The following is a 13,150-nucleotide window of genomic DNA, read 5'->3' as shown; positions in this document are numbered from 1 at the left end:
CATATGGGGAATTGAAAGAGGAGGGCAGATACCACATAACCTACAGGGATGATGCTAATGATACCTTCTACTCTTATCTTGGTTCATATGTTACAAAGTGTTTTCGCATCAGATGGAACCAGCTGGGTGAAGTGGAAAGTACATGGCCTTCCTTGGGAGATGCTGGTTGTTAAGCTTCACTAATGCTGTAGGGCAGATGATGTTAAAAAAAAAAAAAAAAAAAAAAAAAAAAAAAAAATTTCTTTTTCCTGTAGAAAAAAGCCTAACAGCCACTTGGTGGTTTGGTAGTGGAAGATGAGATGAACTTGAGGGCAAGAATAGGAAGAAGACAATAAAAGAGGTTTAAACTGTTCTGCATAGGAAATAAATAGACATTTATGGGTAGGAGAGAAGAGAGAAGAAGCACCCAGGAAGTGAGGAGGAGAGAAAGAAAACAACAAGAGAGAGCTATACATTAGCAGAGAATGGGAACCATTTTTAAGTTTCCCAGAAAGAATGGCTAGGGGCATAAGTCTTCTGCTACCCCACCTCTTCACTGTAATGTACTATACACACAAATGCTGTGTTTAAGTGACTTGAGGAAAAAATAAAAAGGGTCAAGTCCAACATCAGGATCCGTGTGGTGAGATGGGGATAAAATATCTGTAGGACGAGAGGTGCACCAGAGATGGAGTGTGCCAGTGGTACAAAACCTCAGACTAGGGGACCTGGAGCTAGGATGACTTGGAGAACGTCACCTCCTAGGAAATCACAGCGCATGGGGACAAGGGTCCACTGAACTGATATCAAAGGATATGGTCAGCTCCATGAAGTTCGGGGTTAGATACAGAGAAGCAAATTTAAGTGACTTGACTGAAGTCACACAACTAACAAATGGCAGAATTCGGGAGCTGCCAAACGCTACAATCTGTGTTCTCTCCACTCTACCTTCAGGAGCTCACACAGAATTAGTAGGTACCAGTTAAATATTAGTGCTCACCTGTTCTCAGGAGTTAGGGAAGACCTGATAAATAATAAAAATTTATTAAAAGCTAAACTACTGATGTGGCCAAATAAATAAAAATAGTCACGATAAGCTCTAAAGGTTGCTGATAAACACACAGATCATCTTTAACAATTTAAGATTAGATTGAAGAAAAGAAAAATGAACTAAGCGGTCCCAGCACATAATAGGAGCTGATTTAATGAAATGATCAATTATTACTTTTTGATGACTTTATGGTGATTATAGGGCATGTAGATGAACTACATCTGCTGATAAACCTTTCAAAAACTGGGTTAAATTTCTGAATAAGCAACATTTTGTTTTTCCACCTTTCCCCACATACACACACATGCTCACACTGAACGACTTAGTCTGCTCCAAGCAAATCTCCTGTGTCCAGCAATGACAGCCTCAAATGTCACACACTCATATCATGCAATACATTCAAACACCTTACTGAAAAAATGAATGCATTAATACAGTTTTAAAATGAGACATTTATACTACTCTATGGAGCAGACACCATGTACAAAATTCTCTGAAGAGAGAAAGTTTGCTTTCGATACATTCAAGTTGGGAGTGGAAAGGGGCTTGAATGAGAGAAACATCTCCATGGTAAAGGGTAAAAATATTCTCACATCTGTTTCTTAATAACTGAATGATTTTTGAAAGGTAGAATAGTACACTACTTTTTTGAGGACAAAAAAAAATTAACTATTAAGGAGATAGTTCTAAATGCCATAATACTAAAAAAAAAATAGGAAAAGCCACATTTCCAGAGTCAGTATTTTCTCAAGAAACAGCACACCAATCCACCGCTTCTTTAAATCATGGTTGTAATCTTCCCTAAACTAATCTAAGAGGTACAGAAAACGAGCTTTGAACTACACAAACATTGGGAGATTCCTTTTCAGGAAAATAAAACGCTCTCACATATTATCCTTATTTTTAATGATGTCGACATGTGCAAATACAATCATACTTATATTCTAGTATGCACTAACAAATTCAATCCCAATTTCCTGAGTATGAAACACTCAGTTTTTTAGAAAACTAAACTGCTGAAAAACTCACATGTCGTTTTTCCTGTTTCATGTTTCCAGGACATCGGACTCCACGAAATGCACAGTGTGCTCAAGAAATGCAAATAAATGTTAATATTAGCTTAAATCAAATACATTGGAAAATGTGGTATAAAAATATAACCACTATTTAATTTCTTTAAAAGCTCACTACAGAGCCTGGAGTCTCGCCCAGGGCAGCTGGTCCACTCTCATCAGGGTGTCCTGGCCAAAGCCCGCATGGCAGGCAGGACTCGACAAGAAAAGAATCACTGGAGCTCAAGTTTGTTTTGAAAACAGCCTCAAGTTCTACCTGTCCTCACTAATCTGTGGTTTTCTATGTGACCAGGAAATCAAATTGATAATCTGATCAGTCAATTGCAGCAGGAAGATAAAGTGATGACAGAGGAGAGAGCAACTCCTCCAGGCACCTGTCCAGATTTGGAAGTTCTACTTAAAGCCAAAGGGTTAATTTCTAAGCAGCATGTTTTTAGAAAAGAACAATCTAAAGGTATAAAAATAGTAAGAGTTCTGATTTTCCACAGTGGAAAAATGCCATAAATTAGAAAAGACACAAAGTTACCAAGAGAGTCATTTTCCCAAGAGAAAATGTTGCCACTGGAGAGATAACATGAAACTGTTGCGAGTTGGAGTGAAGTATAAGTTATCTCCTAAATTACATTTTCTTTAAGCATTCCTACAAGCAATTGTTTGCATAAATGTGACTCAGATACTGAGTGTTTCAAACATAAATTGGTATTGGTTTAGTTGCTCTCTTATTTTTATTATTACTTGTTTTATTTTAATAATATTTTTAAAATTTTATTTTAATAACTTTATTTTATTTTTTCTTTCTTTCTTATTTTTCTCCCTTTACTTCTGAGCCATGTGGCTGACAGGGTCTTGGTGCTCTGGCTGGATGTCAGGCCTGAGCCTCTGAGGTGGGAGAGCCGAGTTCAGGACACTGGACCACCAGAGACCTCCTGGTTTCATGTAATATCAATCAGCGAGAGATCCTCCAGAGATCTCTGGCTCAACGCGACGATCCAGCTCCATCCAACGGCCAGCAAGCACCACTGCTGGATGCCCCATGCCAAACAACAGCAAGACAGGAACACAAGCCCACCCATTAACAGAGAGGCTGCCTAAAATCATACTAAGTTCACAGACACCCCAAAACACACCACCAGACACGACCTTGCCCACTAGAAAGACAAGATCCAGCCCCAGCCCTCAGAACTCAGGCACCAGTCCCCTCAACCAGGAAGCCTACACAAGACACTGAACCAACTTCACTCACTGGGGGCAGACACCAAAAACAACGGGAACTATGAACCTGCAGCCTGTGAAAAGGAGACCTCAAACACAGTAAGTTAAGCAAAATGAAAAGACAGAGAAAAACGCAGCAGATGAAGGAGCAAGGTAAAAAGCCACCAGACCAAACAAATGAAGACGAAATAGGCAGTCTACCTGAAAAAAAATTCAGAGTAATGAAAGTAAAAAAGATCCAAAATCTTGGAAAAAGAATGGAGAAAATACAACAAACATTTAACAAGGACCAAGAAGAACTAAGGAGCACAAAAACAGTGATGAACAACATAAAAATGAAATTAAAAATTCTCTAGGGTAAGATGGGAATAAAGACACAGACCTAGTAGAGAACGGACTTGAGGATATGGGGAGGGGGAAGGGTAAGCTGTGACAAAGTGAGAGAGTGGCATGGACATATATACCCTACCAAATGTAAAATAGATAGCTAGTGGGAAGCAGCTGCATAGCACAGGGAGAACTGCTCGGTGCTCTGTGACCACCTAGAGGGATGGGATAGGGGGGGGGGGAGGGAGGGAGACGCAAGAGGGAAGAGATATGGGAACATACGTATATGTATAACTGATTCACTTTGTTATAAAGCAGAAACTAACACACCATTGTAAAGCAATTATACTCCAATAAAGATGTTAAAAAAAATTCTCTAGAAGAAATCAATAGCAGAATAACTAAGTCAGAAGAACATATTAAGTGACCTGGAAGATAAAATACTGGAAATAACTACTGCAGAACACAATAAAGAACAAAGAATGAAAAGAATTGAGGACAGTCTCAGAGACCTCTGGGACAACATTAAACACACCAACATTCAAATTATAGGGGTCCCAGAAGAAGAAGAGAAAAAGAAAGGGACTGAGAAAATATTTGAAGAGATAATAGTTGAAAACTTCCCTAATATGGGAAAGGAAATAGTCAATCAAGTCCAGGAAGCATAAAGAGTCCCATGTGGGATAAATCCAAGAAGAACCACGCCAAGACACAAATTAATCAAACTATCAAAAATTAAATACAAAGAAAAAATATTAAAAGCATCAAGGGAAAAGCAACAAATAACATACAAGGGAATCCCCATAAGGTTAACAGCTGGTCTTTCAGCAGAAACTCTGCAAGCCAGAAGAGAGTGCAAGACATATTTAAAGTGATGAAAGGGAAAAACCTACAACCAAGATTACTCTACCCAGCAATGACCTCATTCAGATTCAACAGAGAAATTAAAACCTTTACAGACAAGAAAAGCTAAGAGAATTCAGCACCACCAAACCAGCTATACAACAAATGCTAAAGGAACTTCTCTAGGCAGGCTACACAAGAGAAGGAAAAGACCTACAATAACAAACCCAAAACAATAAAGAAAATGGTAACAGGAACACACATATCCATAATTACCTTAAATGTAAATGGATTAAATGCTCCGACCAAAAGACATAGACTGGCTGAATGGATACAAAAACAAGACCCATATATTTGGTGTCTACAAGAGAACCACTTCAAACCTAGGGACACATACAAACTGAAAGTGAGGGGATGGAAAAAGATATTCCATGCAACTGGAAATCAAAAGAAAGCTGGAGTAGCAATTCTCATTATCAGACAAAACAGATTTTAAAATAAAGAATATTAAAAGAGACAAAGAAGGACACTACATAATAATCAAGGGATCAATCCAAGAAGATATAACAATTGTAAATATTTATGCACCCAACAATAACCAAGAGATCACTGAAGAAATCAAAGAGGAAATCAAAAAATACCTAGAAACAAATGACAATGAAAACACAATGACCCAAAACCTATGGGATGCAGCAAAAGCAGTTCCAAGACGGAAGTTTATAGCAGTACAATCCTACCTCAAGAAACAAGAAAAACCTCAAATAAACAACCTAAACTTACACTTAAAGCAATAAGAGAAAGAAGGACAAAAAAAAAAACGCCCCAAAGTTAGGAGAAGGAAAGAAATCATGACGATAGATCAGAAATAAATGAAAATGAAATGAAAGAAACAACAGCAAAGATCAATAGAACTAAAGGCTGGTTGTTTGAGAAGATAAACAAAATTGATAAACCATTAGGCAGACTCATCAAGAAAAAAAGGGAGACGACTCAAATCAACAGAATTAGAAATCAAAAAGGACAAGTAATAACTGACACTGCAGAAATACAAAGGATCATGAGAGATTACTACAAGCAACTCTATGCCAATAAAATGGAAAACCTGGAAGAAACGGACAAATTCTTAGAAAAGCACAGCCTTCTGAGAGTGAACCAGGAAGAAATAGAAAATATAAACAGACCAATCACAAGCACTGAAATTGAAACTGTGACTAAAAATCTTCCAACAAACAAAAGCCCAGGACCAGATGGATTCACAGGAGAATTCTATCTAACATTTAGAGAAGAGCTAACACCTATCCTTCTCAAACTCTTCCAAAACATAGCAGAGGGAGGAACACTCCCAAAATCATTCCACGAGGCAACCATCACCCTGATACCAAAACCAGACAAAGATGTCACAAAAAACAAAACTACAGGCCAATAACACTGATGTACATACAAAAATCCTCAACAAAATACTAGCAAACAGAATCCAACAGCACATTAAAAGGATCATACACCATGATCAAGCGGGGTTTATCGCAAGAGCGCAAGGATTCTTCAATACATGGAAATCAAACAGTGTGATAAACCCTATTAACAAACTAAAGGAAAAAACCCATATGATCATCTCCATAGATGCACAAAAAGCATTTGACAAAATTCAACACCCATTTATGGTAAAAACCCTCCAGAAAGCAGACACAGAGGGAACTTCCCTCAACATAATAAAGGCCATATATGACAAACCCACAGCCAACATCATTCTCAATGGTGAAAAAGTGAAATCATTTCCACTAAGATCAGGAACAAGAGAAGGTTGCCCACTCTCACCACTATTATTCAACAATAATAGTGAACAAAAGCCACAGCAATCAGAAGTTTCAGCCACATCAACCAGAGAAGTAAAAGAAATAAAAGGAATCCAAATTGGAAAAGAAGTAGTAAAGCTGTCACTGTTTGCAGATGACATGATACTATACATAGAGAATCCTAAAGATGCTACCAGAAAACTACTAGAGCTAATCAATGAATCTGGTAAAGGAGCAGCATACAAAATTAATGCACAGAAATCTCTTGCATTCCTATACACTAACGATGAAAAATCTGAAAGTGAAATTAAGAAAACACTCCCATTTACCACTGCAACACAAAGAATAAAATACCTAGGAATAAACCTACCTAAGGAGACAAAAGACCTGTAGGCAGAAAACTATAAGACACTGATGAAAGAAATTAAAGACGATACAAACAGATGGAGAGATATACCATGTTCTTGGATTGGAAGAATCAACATTGTGAAAATGACTATACTACCCAAAGCAATCTACAGATGCAATGCAATTCCTATTAAACTACCAATGGCATTTTTCACAGAACTAGAACAACAAATTTCACAATATGTATGGAAACACAAAAGACCCCAAATAGCCAAAGCAATCTTGAGAAAGAAAAACAACTGAAGGAATCAGGCTCCTGGACTTCAGACTACACTACAAAGCTACAGTAATCAAGACAGTGTGGTACTGGCACAAAAACACAAATATAGATCAATGGAACAGGATAGAAAGCCCAGAGATAAACCTACACGTGACCATATGGTCACATCATCTTTGATAAAGGAGGCAAGAATATACAATGGAGAAAAGACAGCCTCTTCAATAAGTGGTGCTGCTAAATGTCTTCTGGGTGATTAGAGCTTTAACTACCCCTCAGGAAATAAATGAATGCTCCCTTCCAGACTGTACGGCATCTTGTCCATGGAACTCAATCACTTTCAAAGACAATAAAGGGCGTTAGAGAGGTGAAAGATAAGGTAAAGATAGGAAAAAGAAAGGTGACCAGTGAATAAGAAAAATAATTAGCAAATTCCCTTTATTCCACTAACATCTGTGGATCTCCTATGTGCCAGATGTTCTGGGCCCAAGGGATGCAAAGATAAATAGGGTCATAGTACCTACATGAGAGAGTGAGCCATGGCAGCCAATACACCACAAAGGCTCACTGGTGCCATGGTAACAGTCTGCACAGGGATGGAGGGAGAACAAAAAGGACAGTGGTCAAGTCAAAACCACAATGAGGTATCACCTCACACCAGTCAGAATGGCCATCATCAGAAAATCTACAAACACTAAATGCTGGAGAGGGTGTGGAGAAAAGGGAACCCTCTGCACTGTGGGTGGGAATGTAAATTGATACAGCCACTGCGGAGAACAGTATGGAGGTTCCTTAAAGAACTGAAAATAGAACTACCATATGACCCAGAAATCCCACTACTGGGCATATACCCTGAGAAAACCATAATTCAAAAAGAGTCATGTACCACAATGTTCATTGCAGCACTATTTACAATAGCCAGGACATGGAAGCAACCTAAGTGTCCATCAACAGACGAATGGATATAGAAGATGTGGCACATATATACAATGGAATATTACTCAGTCATAAAAAGAAACAAAATTGAGTTGTTTGTAGTGAGGTGGATGGACCGAGAGACTGTCATACAGAGTGAAGTCAATCAGAAAGAGAAAAACAAATACCGTATGCTAACACATATATATGGACTCTAAAAATATATATATGGTTCTGTAAAACCTAGGGGCAGGAGAGAATAAAGACGCAGATGTAGAGAATGGACATGAGGACATGGGGAGTGGGAAGTGTAAGCTGGGACAAAGTGGGAGAGTGGCACTGACATATATACACCACCAAATGTAAAACAGATAGCTAGTGGGAAGCAGCCGCACAGCACAGGGAGATTAGCTTCGTGCTTTGTTGACCACCTAGAGGGGTGGGGTAGGGAGGGTAGGAGGGAGACGCAAGAGGGAGGAGATATGGGGATATATGTATACGTATAGCTGATTCACTTTGTTATACATCAGCAAGTAATGCAACAATGTAGAGCAATTATACTCCAATAAAGATGTTTAAAAAAAAAGCTCGCTACAGATTTTTCTTGGTATTAATATTCACCACTAATCTTTTCTCCGAATAGAGGTAATAAAAACAGGGGTAGTATATAGAAAATTTGGGTCAATATGAGGTAATGATGAAGAATTTCTTCGTCCTGGCATTTTCTCCCTGACCTTAAGCTGTTGCACTATTCTACTGTTTTAATCGAAGTGTAGTTGATGTAAAATATTATATGTTATATGTGTACAATATAGTGATTCACAATTTTTAAAGGTTATACTTCAGTTTTAGTCATTATAGAATATTGGCTATATTCCTTGTGTTATACAATATATCCTTGTAGCTTATTTTATACATAATAGTTTGTACCTCTTAATTCCCTATCCGTATATTACCTCTCCCCCTTCCTTCTCCCCACACTGTTAACCTCTCATTTGTTCTCTGTATCTATGAGTCTGTTTCTTTTTTATTTGTTATATTCACTAGTTTGCTTTATTTTTAGATTCCACATATTAGTGATATCATACAGTATTTGTCTTTCTCTGTCTGACTTACTTCACTTAGCATAATACCCTCTACAAGTCCATCCATGTTTGTGCAAATAACAAAATTTCCTTCTTTATTATGGCTGAGTAGTTCTCCATTGTGTATATATACACATCTTCTATATCCATTCATTTGTTGATGGACACTTAGGTTGCTTCCATATCTTGGCTATTGTAAATAATGCCTTTATGCACATTAGGGTACTTGTGTCTTTTCAAATTAGTGTTTTTGTTTCTTTCAGATATACACCCAGGGGTGGAATTGCTGGGTCATAACTGCTACACTATTCTTACACTCATTGATGGCATTCAACTGAACTTGAAATTAACATGCTATTCATAGATATCATCATGCCAGGGACTTGTAAGCTCCATGGATCTTCCTCCAAATGTCCATGTGGCTCATAGTTTATATTCTATATTTCTTACATTAGTTTAGGGTAGCTTGCAACCACAGTTTAAAGAAGCAACAGTTCAGCATTCTGTTTCTGGATAAAATACTAATAACTAAATGGAAATCTGGATCCACAGACGTTTAAAAACAGATCACGCAGGCAATCTGAAACTAATTTTTGTTGCATACCCTGTAGCATCAAGTGGTTGAACACAAAGTAGGTGCCCTATAAATACCTGCTGAATTGAGTCTAGGAACAAAGAGTCTCCTGCTCCCTGGACACAGGAGCCCAGGCAAACAGCTAATCAGCAGCACCACTGTCAAAGGTCTAGAACTCTCCCCCGCAAACATGCGATTCTCATCCTTTGCTTGATTTTTTAAAAAATTTTGTTTAATTTAATTTTTAATTTTTATTCATTTACTTATTTCTGGTTGCACTGGGTCTTCACTACTGCACGCAAACTTTCTCTAGCTGCCTCGAGAGGGGCCTACTGTTCGTTGCGGGCTTCTCATTGCCGTGGCTTCTCTTGTTGCAGAGCACGGGCTCTAGGCACGTGGGCTTCAGTAGTTGTGGCACTCGGGCTCAGGAGTTGTGGCTCACAGGCTTCGTTGTTCCGTGGCATGCGGGATCTTCCCGGACCAGGAATCAAACCTGTGTCCCCTGCACTGGCAGGTGGATTCTTAACCACTGCACCACCAGGGAAGTCCCCCTTTGCTTGATTTTAAACACTCTACACTCATACAATTCTAGCTCATGTAAGTATGTTACATAAATGATTTTTAAATTGTTATAATGAATATAACACTAATTGACATTTTAAAAAAACGAACAGTTAGCAGATATATTTCTATCACACTTATCAAAGCTACTCAAAGAAGAAATTCGGGATTTATGCCTTTCACAAACCACTTTAAGGGCAAGGTCTGACAATATACTGTGTTCCTAGTACCTCACAGATCCTAGCACTGAGAGGGCAAACACCAATGACCATTCAAATAGGATGTAAAATATCTATACACGCTGCATTCCAAACCATACATCTAAAAGACAATTACCACTAGAGGGCAGTCAAGATCTAAGCATCTATTAAAATTACAAGTTTTTTATAATAAGCTATGAAGGCAGGCTAGTCTCTTGAAAATTGTATACGTATCTTGAATCCTTTAGGTGTATCTGTATAATAATCTTAAAAAATCATTGATATTAACCAGTTATCTTTTTAACCTGGTATAATTTCTAAGTAAGCAATTCAAATCTCAATAAAACTTTGTAATGAACAAAAATAAATGACTTTTTCAAATGTTTAAAAATATTATTTACAACAATTCTCCAAAAATAGTATAATTCAAACATTGAGTTCATATTAACTCTGGAATACACAAATCATCATTCTGCTGACTAACAGAAAATAAATGATAGCCCTGACCAATTACATAAGGTTAGATTCAGTTTTATCAAAAATTTTATGCCCTTAACTTTTTTAATGTCAGCAAAAGCAGTTCAGTCAATTGCAAATTAATGTTTTAAACCTTATCTTAGTGATCACCATTTTGCTTTATTCCATAAAATCTCACATCTATTAATTTCCATTTTTCACCATCCTTGTCCTGAAGATCACAATATTCCCAAAGCCTCCCAACTGGTCTCTCTGTCCAAGCACTCTCCCTCTCCAATCTGTTCCTTCCCACTGCTGTCATAGTTATTTTGTTGTTCTAAACTTTGATCACAAATCAAGCTTTTGCTTTAAAACTTCCTGGCGCTAGAACTCCTTGTACAACTTTACCGTGTTTCTCAACTGGGTTTTCAAAACATTCCATATTTTAGCCTAATCCTTCTACCTCCGTTTATTACTGTTCTGTCCTCACTTATACCCTGTAATTTTTTTAAGATGTTGGGGGTAGGAGTTTATTAATTTATTTTTTTATTTTTGCTGTGTTGGGTCTTCGTTTATGTGCGAGGGCTTTCTCTAGTTGTGGCAAGCGGGCCTCTCACTATCGCGGCCTCTCTTGTTGCGGAGCACAGGCTCCAGACGCGCAGGCTCAGTAGTTGTGGCTCACGGGCCTAGTTGCTCCGCAGCATGTGGGATCCTCCCAGACCAGGGCTCGAACCCGTGTCCCCTACATTAGCAGGCAGATTCTCAACCACTGCGCCACCAGGGAAGCCCTACACCCTATAATTTAGCCTAACTAGACAATCAATTTCCCCTCAACTCTTTCTAAACTTAATGACATCAGATATACTTTCCCTCTGTCAGGAATGTCCTTTCTCCCACCAACCTCTTCTTGTTGCTATTTTCATCTCTTCAACAGCTAACTCAGATGCCATTTTTTCCCCTTACTGATTCCTCCAATTGGAAAATGAATCTTTCTCACGTATTTTCCATATACATCAGTTTAATCCCTACTAAGAGGTAGGCGGGCTCTTGGATTCCAGGACACGCTGGTGAACGAAAAACAGGATCTCAGGGAATTCCCTGGCAGTCCAGTGGTTACGACTTGGTGCTTTCATTGCCATGGCCCCAGGTTCAATCCCTGGTCTGGGAACTAAGGTCCCACAAGCCACGCAGCACAGCCCCAAAAAAGAAAGATAAAATACAGGATCTCAGCCTCCATTGTGGAATATTTTACATGAGCCTCTCCGTTCGTTAATCACATAACTTCAGTAAGATTGAACCCTGTCAATCAGCTATCAATGGTTCTACCTTTAAATTCTTAAAATGCAGAAACCATGCCATCCTCTGATCACCATTTTTCCTCCCAGTTTTCTCGTTTTCTTATTCAAACACATTCACTCTTCAAACTCATTAATTTCCTCTGTGGCGTCCCTTCCTTATCTATACAGCTTTCAGTACCTTCCTTCCCTATTACTCTTCTCCTCACTTGCTCTGTTAACCCCAATCTTTGTCTAATTTTACTATCTCATTCTCCCCAGCTATACTTGCTCTGCTGAGCTTGCTGGAAAACACATGCACACAACAGACTGGCACCATTACTAACTCAAAGTCGCCAACCTCAATTGGACCATTAACGTTTCTCTGCTTTTTCTCTCTCTGAAACCTGCTCTCTGTCCCATCGCACAAACATCTCTCTCTAATCTTTATTGCTGAGTGACATCAGAAGGAATAACAGAGTATGGACCTCCAAAACTTCTCTTCTCTGTAAAAGCAACGAGAACAATGGAAAAAATGGTCAAAATCAACTTTTTCAGAGCTCTAAAAATTAATTAAAGGCTGGCAGCAATCTGGGGAGTGTTTATTCAATAAAAAATGACTCAATATTTGTAAGGACAGCAAGCCTAGTGGTGCTTTAACTTGACTCAGTGCTATTCCTTTCTTCCTAGACGCACAGTACAATGAAAACCAATAGGCCTTCAATTAAAGTGAAAATCAGCAAGCTAGAAGCCTCTGGAGGGGACGGAGCAGAGTGGAGCTCCTCAAAGCCCTATTCACGGATAACTGTCATTATTTCACCTTTCTGGTAGTTCCTTGGAAAATTCCACGGGCAATACTTACCTCTATTTGACCTGATTTAGAGTTTGCTCAATGCAAACAATCTTTTCCCCAGGGTCATTTGTTGAAAATCAGAGGCCATTTTTTAACACTGCAGCTGCTTGAGGTGGCAATGACAGCTGAGGCAAACAACAAGCTGTCCAAAATATTTGAAAAGAAAAGCTGGGGAATGAGATATCCACAATAGGCTGTGAAAAGTTTCAACATAATCCTGGTGATCTAGTAAGCCATGCTCACGCCCAGGGTTCTGGGTTCAGGAAAAGACCTGAGAAGTTGCTAAGTTCTCACGTCTGGAAGACCCTGAGGTTCTGCAAAAGCCATAA

The 13,150-nt window shown here is 38.6% G+C and overlaps 1 protein-coding gene across 1 annotated transcript in view; it reads right to left on the bottom strand.

The window, feature by feature from the left end:
* Window positions 1-13,150, bottom strand: part of RYR2 (ryanodine receptor 2) — a 564,826-nt gene that overhangs the window by 283,927 nt on the left and 267,749 nt on the right. The window lies entirely within an intron of this gene.

This window comes from Physeter macrocephalus, chromosome 20 (assembly GCF_002837175.3).
Source record: "Physeter macrocephalus isolate SW-GA chromosome 20, ASM283717v5, whole genome shotgun sequence".
Classification (NCBI taxonomy): domain Eukaryota; kingdom Metazoa; phylum Chordata; class Mammalia; order Artiodactyla; family Physeteridae; genus Physeter; species Physeter macrocephalus.
Note: the sequence above shows the minus strand (reverse complement) of the source record. Positions and strands in the feature narration are given on the sequence as shown.